We start from the raw sequence: 10,118 nt of genomic DNA on the forward strand, positions 1-10,118 counted from the left end.
AACCCCCCCCCCAACAAGGCTCACTGTTCATCTAGAGGCAGCATCAATCGGCTTCAGGTAGCAGCAGTAGCGAAGGAATCGCTCAATCGGGTTCAGTTAACAGCCATCGATCCATCGCTCGGGTTCAGTAACGCGTAGCCTGCAGTGCAATCGCTTGGGTTCAGTTAGCCGAACGCCTCGCTTGGGTTCAGTTAGGGCCCAACGCCTCGCACCCACGCGCGTATGTGTATGAGAGAAACGCGCATCGCTCGGCCCCCGACCACCCACCATAACTGGGAACTCCCTGATATTTTCCTCGCCCTCGCTTCTATCATTGTTTTTTCCGTCATGCACGGCCCAAAGAATGTCATGCAACTTCGTCTCTGGCCCGCCCAGGATGAAAATCCCATTTTTTATCATGATTTTTTGTCATGGAAGTAGGAGCCCAACACATCTATGATCATACTGGGTTTTGTCCCAATTATTGTCATAGAAGTGTCATAAGTATGACAGAAAAATTTTTTTCGGCCCAAAATGTCATGGATGTGTCTTTTTTTGTAGTGTGGCGCCGGAAAAGCCACCGGCTCTGGTGATACCCGGGTGAGTTTCTTCTGCTGAATTTTGTCGAGCTACCGAGTGACTTCCCTTGGTACTTGCTTCTTACTTTGCCGTGCTTCAGATCGCCGGGGTCGCTGGTGCGGGCGGCGGTGGAGGCCGCGTCCTTCGGTGGCGCTGTGTTCCGGAAGACCCGGTCCAGCGTCATCGAGCAGGAGGAGGAGGAGGTCGATCCGGACCTCAGCCTGGACCCGGCCGACACCGAGGGCCTGGCCTGGCGGGAACGGGTCTGGGTCGTGGCAGAGTTGGAGGCGGAGTCGGTATGGGCTTGGGCCAGCGCTGCCTCGACGTGGCTGGAAGCCGACGAGGAGCCGACGTGGCCCAATATTCCAGCGGGCATGAAGCCGGCGGCGATGATCTTTATTCCACCATCGGAAGTGGAGCATGGCGAGGACAGCCGCGCGGAGCTGGTGGACCTCGACCGGGCGGCCGTGGAGATCGGGGATGACACACCGCCACGGGCCGACGTGGTCGAGCGAGCGGAGGCCGAGCGAAGCGGTGGTGTCGCTATCTTGGAGGAGGCGGCGGGGGTGGCGCCGGTGGAGGCGCCTTAGGTGCCGACAGGTGGGGCACCACAGCAGGCGGCTCTGGTCATCGTGCTGGAGAGGGCGCCGGCCGCAGGGAGGCGGTCAGCGACGAGTACGCCTTGATCTTCAGGCCGGGGAGCCGTCGGGCCGCCGGGTCGTAGCCGGCTCCAGCTGGGCCCAGCGATATCTTCTTCGGGCCCCTAACCCGGGAGGAGGCGGTGATGGCCAACATGGGTCAGGGACTCCGCAGTCGTCTGGAGAGGGTCCAGTCCTTCACCCAGGCCGAGACGGAGCGAGCGCGAGAGCTGGAACGCGCCATGACGGTGAGCACCTTTTTTTCCTTCGTCGTTCGAGTTTTCTTCTTGCTGCTCTCTTATTGGCCCGCTAGCGCACCCACTGGGTGTAGCCCCCGAGATTCGGCCCAGCTACGTAGTAGTTGGGTTGAATCTTAAATTGTTGTCTTGTGCTAATCGTCGTTTCTTGCAGCACCTGGACTCCCTCCGGATCGGTGTCATCAACTGGCTCATGGAGAAGAGCCGGCAGCTCAAGGCGCAGCTCGTCTCCAAGGAGGAGGCGCTTTGCGTCACCGAAGGTAATTTTTCTGCAAGCTCTTTTAGTGGGGGCGCGCTAGTGCACCCACTAGGTGTAGCCCCCAAGATTCGGGCCAACTACCTAGTAGTTGGATCGAATCTTAAATTGGTATTTTCTTCTTCTATTTCTGAATCTTCGACGAGCAGCCGAGGTGCTGTCCGGGCAAACCCGGCTATACCGAGCCGGCTTCCTGTTCGACCGGGTCGTTACTGACGTCGGCCGGCTCCGGGCTAAGGCGGAGGGGGCCCATCGGGGGCTCGTCGAAGCCAGCCAGCTGCAAGAGCGGTTGACTGGTGACAAGATCCGGCTAGAGGCCTAATACGTCTCCAATGTATCTATAATTTTTGATTGCTCCATGCTACTTTATCTACTGTTTTAGGCAATATTGGGCTTTATTATCCACTTTTATATTATTTTGGGACTAACCTATTAACCGGAGGCCCAGCCCAGATTTGCTGTTTTATGCCTATTTCAGTGTTTCGAGGAAAAGGAATATCAGACGGAGTCGAAACGGAACGAAATCAACTGGAGAAGTTAATTTTGGAAGGAAACCAACCGGATGGACTTGGACCCCACATCAGGAGCCAAGGGAGGTGCTCACGAGGGTGGGGGGCGCGCCCCACTGGGCACGCCCCTGCCTCGTGCGACCCTCGTAGCTCCACCGACGTACCCCCTACACCCATATATACCTACGTACCCAAAAACTTCCAGAACAGAACCTAGATCAGGAGTTTCGCCGCCGCAAGCCTCTGTAGCCAGCAAAAACCAACCCTGTTCCGGCACCCTGCCGGAGGGGGATCCCATCACCGGAGGCCATCTTCATCATCCCGGCGCTATCCTTGACGAGGAGGAAGTAGTTCACCCTCTGGGCTGAGGGTATGTACCAGTAGCTATGTGTTTGATCTCTCTCTCGTGTTCTCTCTCGTGTTCCCTCTATGGCACGATCTTGATGTATCCGGAGCTTTGCTATTGTAGTTGGATCTTATGATGTTTCTCCCCCTCTACTCTCTTGTGATGAATTGAGTTTCTCATTTGAAGTTATTTTATCGGATTGAGTCTTTATGAGAACACTAGATGTATGTCTTGCCGTGATTATCTGTGGTGACAATGGGATATCATGTGCCACTTGATGTATGTTTTGGTGACCAACTTGCGGGTTCCACCCATGAACCTATGCATAGGGGTTGGCACGCGTTCTTGACTCTCCGGTAGTAGCTTTGGGGAACTCTTTGAAGTACTTTTATGTTGGTTGGATGAATCTGAGATTGTGTGACGCATATTGTATAATCATGCCCACGGATACTTGAGGTGACAATGGAGTATCTAGGTGACATTAGGGTTTTGGTTTATTTGTGTCTTAAGGTGTTGTTCTAGTATGAACTCTATGACGGATTGAGCAGAAAGAATAGCTTTATGTTATTTTACTACGAACTCTTGAATAGTTAGAACAGAAAGGATAACTTTGAGGTGGTTTCGTACCCTACCATAATCTCTACATTTGTTCTCCGCTATTAGTGTCTTTGGAGTGACTCTTTGTTGCATGTAGAGGGCTTGTCATATGTTCTATCTATGTTATTATTGTTGAGAGAACTTGCACTAGTGAAAGTATGAACCCTAGGCCTTGTTTCCTATCATTGCATTACCGTTTATGCTAACTTTACCGCTTGCTACCTTTCTGTTTTTATTATTTCAGATTACAAATACCTTTTTCGACCATCTATTTTGCACTTGTATCTTCATCTCTTCGCCGAACTAGTGCACCTATACAATTTACCATTGTATTAGGTGTGTTGGGGACACAAGAGACTCTTTGTTATTTGGTTGTAGGGTTGTTTGAGAGAGACCATCTTCATCCTACGCCTCCTACGGATTGATAAACCTTAGGTCATCCACTTGAGGGAAATTTGCTACTGTCGTACAAACCTGTGCACTTGCAGGCCCAACAACGTCTACAAGAAGAAGGTTGTGTAGTAGACATCAAGCAATTTCTGGCGCCGTTGCCGGGGAGGCTAGGTAAGTGAAGGTATATCTTTAGATCTTGCAATCGAATCTTTTTGTTTCTTGTTTTAGCACTAGTCTAGTTTATAAAAGAAAATTACAAAAAAAATGGAGTTGAGTTTGTCTCATACGCTTCACCTTTTTAATATCTTTCGTGAGTATGATGGAAAGGATAATTGTGCTCAAGTGCTAGAAGAAGAAATATATAGAATGTTTGGAACTAAATATTTGAATGATGAGCATGATTGCAATGTTGTTAGTATGAATTCCTTGAATATCCATGATGCTAATGATATGCAAAGCCACAAGCTTGGGGAAGCTATGTTTGATGGAGATGATATTTTTTGTCCCCCAAGCTTTGATGAGCAAATTTACTATGAGGAAATCATGCCTCCTATCTATGATGATTATTGTGATGACACGTATGCTATAAAGAATAATGATAACCATGAAACTTGTCATCTTGATCTTAATTTTCAATCACATGATAGTTATTTTGTTGAGCTTGCTCCCACTACTATTCATGAGAAGAAATTTGCTCATGTAGAGAGTAGTAAATTTTCTATGCTTGTAGATCATGAAAAGAATGTTTTAGGTGATGGTTATATTGTTGAATTCATTCATTATGCTACTGAAAATTATTATGAGGGAGGAACATATGCTTGTAGGAATTGCAATAATGTCAAGTTTCCTCCCTATGTGCTTAAATTCTTGAAGCTATGCTTGTTGTGCCATCCTATGCTAGTTGATTATTGTTCCCATAAGTTGTTTGCTTACAAAATCCCTATGCATAGGAAGTGGGTTAGGCTTAAATGTGCTAGTCATATGCTTCATGATGCTCTCGTTATGTTTCAATTCTTATCTTTTATGTGAGCATCATTGTCATCATCATGCCTAGCTAGAAAGGCATTAAAGAAAAGCGCTTGTTGGGAGACAACCCAATATTTATCCTTACTGTTTTTGTGTGTCCACATGATTATGCTACTGTAGTAATCATGTTTTATAGCTTTTGTTTCAATAAAGTGCCAAGTAGAACCTTTGGGAAGACTTGGGTGAAGTTTATGTGATCTTGCTGTGAAAAATAGAAACTTTGGCGCTCACGAGATTAGCTACCATTTTTTACTGGAGATTACTTTTAGGTTGATTCTTTTTTCAGATGATTAATAGACAAATTGCTAAGGTCCAACAATTTGTTTCATAATTTTTGGGGTTCCAGAAGTATACGTTTGATACAGTTTACTAAAGACTGTTCTGTTTTTGACAGATTCTGTTTTCTATGTGTTGTTTGCTTATTTTGATGCATCTATGGCTAGTATTAAGTGGTATGAACCATAGAGAAGTTAGAATAAAGCATATATTACACCATTATGAATTTAGAATGAGTTCATTAAAGTACCTAAGTGGTGGTTTTATTTTCTTATACTAACGGAGCTTACCAGTTTTGTTCTGAGTTTTGTGTGGTTGAAGTTTTCAAGTTTTGGGTAAAGATTCGATGGACTATGGAATAAGGAGTGGCAAGAGACTAAGCTTGGGATGCCCTGGATGGCATCCTCTCTTTCGTCTTCGTTCATCGGTAACTTTACTTGGAGCTATATTTTTATTCACCACATGATATGTGTTTTGCTTGGAGCGTCATTTTATTTTGCTAGTTTTTGCTTGTTGATTAGTTACAATAATGTTTTGCATCTTTAGTTTCAATAAAAAAAATCAAGGATAGCCTTTGCCATGCTTATTTTGCTAGTTTGCATGTTGCTGTTTGAAAACAGAAAGTTTACCGCTGTTGCAAAAATTCCCTAGAAAAGTCAGAGCATGGTCTAACGTTCAATCTTTTTGCATATTAAGCTCTGATAAATTTATTACAGTGGGAATTTTAGTTCATAATTTTTGGAGTCAGGGAAGTATTGTTACTCTTGCATTCTTAGAGACTCTACTGTTTTGGCAGATTGCTGTTATGGTTGCATTGTTTGCATATGTTTGCTTGTTTAATGATTCTATTTGAGGATGGAGTATTAAATATGCAGAGGCATTTAGTATTCAATGTTTAATAATAATTTTAGTGATTTGTTACAGTAGGAAATGATAAGGTTTTGCATTGGTTTATACTAACCTATCTCACAAGTTCTTGTTGAGTTTGTTGTGAATGAAGCTTTTGATAAAAAGAAGAGAAACCATGATATGAGAGGAATTAAGGAGACATAAAAGCTCAAGCTTGGGGATGCCCAAGGCACCCCAAGATAATATTTCAAGAAGTCTCAAGCATCTAAGCTTGGGGATGCCCTGATAGGCATCCCACCTTTCTTCTTCAACAACTATCGGTTAGTATCAGTTGAGCCTCAGTTTTTGCTTCTTCACATGAGTTGTGCTATCCTTGCATTGTAGTTTTATTTAGCTTTGCTTACTGTTCGAATGAAGTATCAAGATCTGAAATCCTTTAATGAGAGAGAGCCATACACAAATTAGAATTTGCTAGAATACTCTATGTGCTTCACTTATATCCTTTGAGCGTGATAATTTTTGCTCTAGTACTTCACTTATATCTTTAAGAGCACGGTGGTGGATTTGTTTTAAAGAAACTATTGATCTCTCATTCTTCACTTAGATTATTTTGAGAGTTGTTAATAGCATGGTAATTTGCTTAAAGATAATATACTTGGTATTCAATATATGTGAAACTTTCTTTTGAGTGCGTTGAATACTAAGATAAGTTTGATGCTTGATAATTGTTCTGAGATATGGAGGTGATAATATCAAAGCAATACTAGTTGGGGTGATTATGAATTCAAAGAATGCTTGTGTTGAAGTTTGTGATTCCACTTCCCGCAGCACATATTTGGCTCTCCATCTTTGTCCGCACATAATCTCATCCAATCTTCCATCCCCGTTAAGGCGCCTCCCCCCTTGTTCGAAACCCAAGCACTAACAATTGCGTGTGGACAATCTCAGTACCATGCCGCTCGCTGCGTGCTCGTCGGGGCTGTACCGTTTACTCAAAGCCCTCAGGCCGGAGCTTTTTAAGACAACTCCTTGTTTGCTGATGCCGCCTGATCTTCAGAAACGGCATGTCACACAGCATAATGATCATAGGGTGGCGAGCATCAACCCCCTTGACCGCGATCTGATCCCCGTAACCCTCAACTACATTAACGGTATGTACTCAATCGGCATGAACACGTCTTGGATGGTGCTCATCGACGGTCGAGGCAGCTGGATGCTCGTGGAGGTCTACACCCGGTGATTGATCCCTATCATGGTGGGCGCATGGTAGATGCCATGGGATGGCTAAAGAGAGGAGGAGGCTCGAGGGCCCTGATGGGCTCCAGAGGCGAGGTTGGCATGAGCGAGCGCGGGACGCAAGACATACCCAGCTTCGGGGCTCTCCGGAGAGATAATACCCCTAGTCCTGCCAGTGTGGTTGATGTGTAACAATACAGAGTTGATCCTAGAGTTGTATGGAGGAAGAAGGAAGGCTGGCCAGGGCTCAGGCTGCTCCTTCTCTCTGTGTGCTCTACCGATCGGTTGTGTAGGTTACTGTGTGTTTGCTTTGCGTGCATGAGGGCTGGGGGGGGGTTATAGGCCAACCCCCCAAGGGTATAATGGTAATGTTACAAGGTCGTAGGGCTGGGTCGTCAGCGTTTGGGGACCCGGAGCTGGGACCCGCCGGGTGCCTGTTGTTCGCCGGGTTCCCCTAGGAGCGGGCCCCGCTTGCCTAGGGGCACTTTTCGCCGTCTTGTCGATCGCCAAGTGGCCGAGTCGAGTCGGGTACAGTGACGCTCCGTCAGGTCGCCGCTTGCTGGCATTAGTGGTGACGTCGAGGGCACTGTTGCCCCGCCAGCCCTGGTCAGCGGGTAGGTGAGGAGCACTGTTGCCTTGCTTCAACTGACCAGAGGCTTGGGCGGGGCACTGTTGCCTCGGTCATCGGTAGATGGATACTCGTCCCATCGTATGGCCTGGATGGGACGGGAGCTGACCCGTGGCTGGGCTGAGGAACACGCCAAGGGTGGAGGTGGCTTGCTGGGGAAGTCTTGGTGTGCCGGGTTCGTCTGCGTTGAGCTGGTTGTTGGGGCCGAGCCGAGGAGCCTCGCCGGCTTGAGAGTTCGGCCGGGTCGACGGGCTTGGCCGGGTTGAGCGACCCGGCCAAGTGTGGGCTAGCTAGAGGGGCGATGTCAGCCTCGTTGTTTTTGAAAAGGATCTGGGTTCCGTTGCCTGCCCGGGGTTCATCCCCCCAATAGTAGTCCCCGAAGCTGTGAAGGTCCACCGTCTACGGATGGGAGGGCCTTCGCAGTCACCCCCCTTGAGGAGGTGAATCCTGCGACCGCCGGGTCCGGCAACACCCACCGTGTGCTGGTTTCCTGAAACCGGATCGCGGCATCCCGACAGCGGCCGGAAACTGAAAGGGTCCGTTTAATCTTGGAGCAATCCCTTGGGCTTTGCGCGGGCGCCACGTGGCGCCTAGAAGTCGGAGGGGCCTGACAGGCCACGCGCATGACGGGACTGGACGGCATGCTGGGGCTTGCCACCGCATGCCCTTGGCCCACGCGTGCGATTTGTGCAGCGTCAAAAAGTAGTTGCTCTTCCCCATGCAGTTATGGCACGCGTACATGCGCACTTATTGCGGGGAAGTGGGAGAGGCGAGCGCAAACGATCCCACTCCCCCACATTTGAACCGTGGGTTATAAATTGTGGCGAGGGGGCGGCAGACATTATTCTCACTTGCGCTCCCGTGCCTCTTCATCCTTCCTCTCCTCCTTGCGACCGCCACACTGCAACGCCCGCTGCTTCGAGTAGAGCTCTGCTGCCTTTCATCTTCCTCCTTCTCTTTCGTCTCCATCGTTGGCGCTGCCATCGGGCTCATGGATTGGCTCGACCGTCACCGCCGATGACATTGCCTACCTCCACGCCACCCGGCTTGCCGGGGGAGACGGAGGTTGCGGTGCGCCTGCCGTAGGGCGAGCAAGGACCGCTGCCTGTGGGCATGGAGCGCGTGGTCTTCTTCCCGCACTTCAAGCGCGGGTTCGGTTTTCCTGCGAGCACCTTCTTCCGCGGCTTCCTAGAGTTCTTCGGGCTCCAGCCCTAGCATCTTGGCACCGGCGACATTGTGCAACTCTCGGGCTTCGTCACCCTTTACGAGGGGTACCTGGGGGTCGAGCCTTCGATCGACCTCTGGGCGCGCTTCTTCTCCTTGAAGCAGCAGGGGCCGACGGCCAGGGAGTTCTTCGATTGCGGGGCCACCGCCATCTCGAAGCGGCCGGCCGCTGACTGCCCGAAGATACCGCTGGAGGATTCTGCCAAGAAATGGTAGAATTCTTTCTTCTACGTCCGCAACCTTGGCGCGGATCGCATCAACCTGCCACCCTTCGTCAACGCGCTGCCGCGGGCGAAGATGAACTGGGGTTATTACCCTAGGCACCCGTCGCAGGAGATACTCAACCTCCGTGAGCGGGTGTCAGAGATGAAGGTGCGAGAGGGGCTCAGTGGCACCGACCTCATCGCCGCCTTCATTATGCATCGGGTTCTGCCGTTGCAGTGACGCAGCGGCATCATTTGTCAGATGACCGGTCTTCAGGACCCCAACCACATGTTGGCCATGCACCTGGGGGCAGACCAGGTCGCGCACCAGGTCAACTTCAGGATAATTTTGTTCTTCAACCACGATCTCGCCTATCTGACAGGTCATTGCGGTAAGCGGATAAATCTGCACGTCCATCTGACAGTAAGGACCCACCAGGTCCACCCCCGAACACAAACAAGCGCCTCTTTTACTACTCAGATGCACCCCTCCTTTTTTTACTCTAATCCACCCTGCTGATATCTGGGACCCACATCATTTTCAACGTATAGTCAATTAACAATAGAATTGCACAACTTTTTTTTGAGTAGTAATTCGGAGGAGCAGTCTATAAACTGGGTTGTGCGGTCTATGTGGCCCATCTAACAACATGACCAGCCCAACAGTTTTTTCTTTGGAAAAATAGGTAGCCCAATATTTCTTTTTGAAGAATACCCAAGCTAGGCCTATTTGTTTTCTCCGACTTACTGGGCTGCAAATCATTCAAGACGAGGAGGGATGCATTCCATCCTGGCCAAAGAGTATGGTCAGTGTCTGTTAAAAGTAATATCAAAGGGGTTGACAATTCCAAAAAAATAATATCAAATGGGAAATTAGTTTCTTTTTTTGTTTTTGTTCTTCACTGATATTTTATACTTCCTCCATCCCAAAATTCTTGTCTTAGATTAGTCTAGATACGGATGTATCTAATACCAAAATGTGACTTGATACATCCGTATTTAGACAAATCTAAGACAACAATTTTGGGACGGAGGTAGTATTTCATTGGATTTAACATCACAGAGTACTAATTTATTTTTAAATTTGCTTTAGTATGGCTACTAATTTTTGGATTAAGAGTA

The sequence above is a fragment of the Triticum dicoccoides genome, chromosome 4B, assembly GCF_002162155.2.
Source record: "Triticum dicoccoides isolate Atlit2015 ecotype Zavitan chromosome 4B, WEW_v2.0, whole genome shotgun sequence".
Lineage (NCBI taxonomy): Eukaryota > Viridiplantae > Streptophyta > Magnoliopsida > Poales > Poaceae > Triticum > Triticum dicoccoides.